The following is a 2,500-nucleotide window of genomic DNA, read 5'->3' as shown; positions in this document are numbered from 1 at the left end:
GCCGTCGGCGGCGGCGCCGGGGCGCTCCCCGCCGCGCCCCGGCCCCCCGAGTCCGAAGCGTGAGAAACGCCGATAGGCGGCGGGCGGCGGCGGCCGCGCGGCCGCGGGGCGGCGGGCGGGTGCGCCGCGGGCGTCGCGGGGGGGGAGGAAGGTCAGGAGGACGGTGTCGGGCGCGGGGTGTATGTCGGTTCGCGTCGTCGCGCGGCCGGCCGCTCCCCGCGTCCCGCCCGGCCCCCGCCGGCCCCCCCCCCCGGTCAGGCGCCCGTCGGCGTTCCCCGACCGCCCCACCCCGCGCGTCCGCGCGGTCGTCGACGTCCCGTCCGCCTTGTCAACGCTCCCATAGTCCAGGCCGGGCCGCGGCCGGCGTCGGGGACCACTCCCCCGCCGGTGCCATCGCGACCTGGCCGACCTCGGAACCTTACCCCCAGTCGCCGGGTACCCAACCTTCTCGCCACCTTCGGCGGCGAGCGGGGGGTTCAATGTCTCCGAAGTCCCCCCCCGGCCTGCCGGCGGGGCGGGGGGGGCTAGGAGCGCCCGGAGGCGCCGTTATCCCCCTTTTTAACCCCTTCTCTGAATGTTGGCCAAAACCGCAAACCAAACGTACGACTCTCAGCGGTGGATCACTCGGCTCGTGCGTCGATGAAGGACGCAGCTAGCTGCGAGAACTAATGTGAATTGCAGGACACATTGATCATCGACACTTTGAACGCACCTTGCGGCCCCGGGTCCCTCCCGGGGCCACGCCTGTCTGAGCGTCGCTTGTACATCTATCGGGATCGGGGCGCCCACGGGCGCCCCCCTCCCGCGGTTGGGGCGTCGCGGGCCACCGCCGGCCTACCCCCCCCACCTTCCCTCCCCGCACGGGGAAATGGGGGTGGGGGGGGCGGACGGCACGGCCCTCGTCCCCCTAAGTATAGACCCGACCGCCCGCGCCCTCGACGGGCCCGACCACCGCGCGGCCGCAGGGGCCCGCGGCGGCTGCCGATGGAGGATCCGTCCCCCGCCGCGCAGTCCGCCGCGACGCACCGCGCGGCCGCGTAGGAGTCGTGCGCCCGGCGAGGCGCGGGGTTAACGGCCGACCCCCGATGACGGGAGGCGATCCGTCGCCCCCGCCTCTAACCCCGTTCGACTACGACCTCAGATCAGACGAGACGACCCGCTGAATTTAAGCATATTACTAAGCGGAGGAAAAGAAACTAACAAGGATTCCCTCAGTAGCGGCGAGCGAAGAGGGAGAAGCCCAGCGCCGAATCCCCGCCCGGCGGAGGGCGCGGGACATGTGGCGTATAGAAGGTCGCTTTGCCCGGCGCCGCCCGGTGGGGGCCCGAGTCCTTCTGATGGAGGCTCTGCCCGAGGACGGTGTGAGGCCGGTAGCGGCCCCCGGCGCGCCGGGGCGAGGCCTTCTCGGAGTCGGGTTGTTTGGGAATGCAGCCCAAAGCGGGTGGTAAACTCCATCTAAGGCTAAATACTGGCACGAGACCGATAGCGGACAAGTACCTTAAGGGAAAGTTGAAAAGAACTTTGAAGAGAGAGTTCAACAGGGCGTGAAACCGTTGAGAGGTAAACGGGTGGGGACCGCGCAGTCCGCGCGGGGGATTCAACCCGGCAGGGCGCGGCGGCGGGGCCTTTGGCGGCGCGCGGGTTCGTCCGTTCCGCCCCCCCTCCCTTGGCGGAGGGGGGGCGGGCGGCGGCCCGCGCGCCCCGGGGTCCCGGCTGCCCCCCGGCCGGGCGCACTTCCCCCGTCGCGGTGCGCCGCGACCGGCTCCGGGTTGGCTTGGAAAGGCTTGGGACGATGGTGGCGCGGGCGGCCCGCGCGGGGCCCGGGGGTTCCGACCCCCGGTCACCCCGCGCGTCAGCCCCCGCGCTGTACAGCGCTCCTCTGCCCCTACCTCGCCGCTTCCCCCGGGGTCGTGGGATGTACCGCTGCGTCCTCCGTTCACGGCCGGGGCCCCCCGCTCCCGGCGCGGCCGCTCCGCGCGCGCACTGACCCCAGTGCGCGCCGGGCGCGCCGCGCCGCCAGGGCGGGGACCGGCCCACGTTCGGACGGGCGCTAGGGGTCCGCGGCGATGTCGGCAGCCCACCCGACCCGTCTTGAAACACGGACCAAGAAGTCTAACGCGCGCGCGAGTCGGAGGGCCAGACGAAACCCGACCCGGCGCAATGAAAGTGAGGGCCGGCGGCGGCGCCGGCCGAGGTGGGATCCCGGCCCCGCGGGGTACGAATCTTCCGGGCGCACCACCGGCCCGCCTCGCCCGCCGCGTCGGGGAGGTGGAGCATGAGCGCGCGCGATAGGACCCGAAAGATGGTGAACTATGCCTGGGCAGGGCGAAGCCAGAGGAAACTCTGGTGGAGGCCCGCAGCGGTCCTGACGTGCAAATCGGTCGTCCGACCTGGGTATAGGGGCGAAAGACTAATCGAACCATCTAGTAGCTGGTTCCTTCCGAAGTTTCCCTCAGGATAGCTGGCGCTCGAACAGCAGTTTTATCCGGTAAAGCCAATG

At 71.8% G+C, this 2,500-nt stretch overlaps 1 non-coding gene and 1 pseudogene across 1 annotated transcript; both read left to right on the top strand.

Annotated features, from left to right (window-relative positions):
• The first annotated feature begins 604 nt into the window (after window positions 1–604).
• LOC147185019 (5.8S ribosomal RNA) lies at window positions 605–758 on the top strand. Its single transcript, XR_015099902.1, has one exon. It is a non-coding gene; the product is annotated as a 5.8S ribosomal RNA (ribosomal RNA).
• A 374-nt stretch (window positions 759–1,132) lies between these two features.
• LOC147185018 (28S ribosomal RNA) lies at window positions 1,133–2,500 on the top strand (annotated as a pseudogene; the record flags this gene model as incomplete).

This window comes from Hippocampus guttulatus, unplaced genomic scaffold (assembly GCF_054856545.1).
Source record: "Hippocampus guttulatus isolate MCC_2025c unplaced genomic scaffold, RoL_Hgut_1.0 HiC_scaffold_40, whole genome shotgun sequence".
Classification (NCBI taxonomy): Eukaryota; Metazoa; Chordata; class Actinopteri; order Syngnathiformes; family Syngnathidae; genus Hippocampus; species Hippocampus guttulatus.
This window is presented reverse-complemented; position numbering and strand designations above follow the sequence as displayed.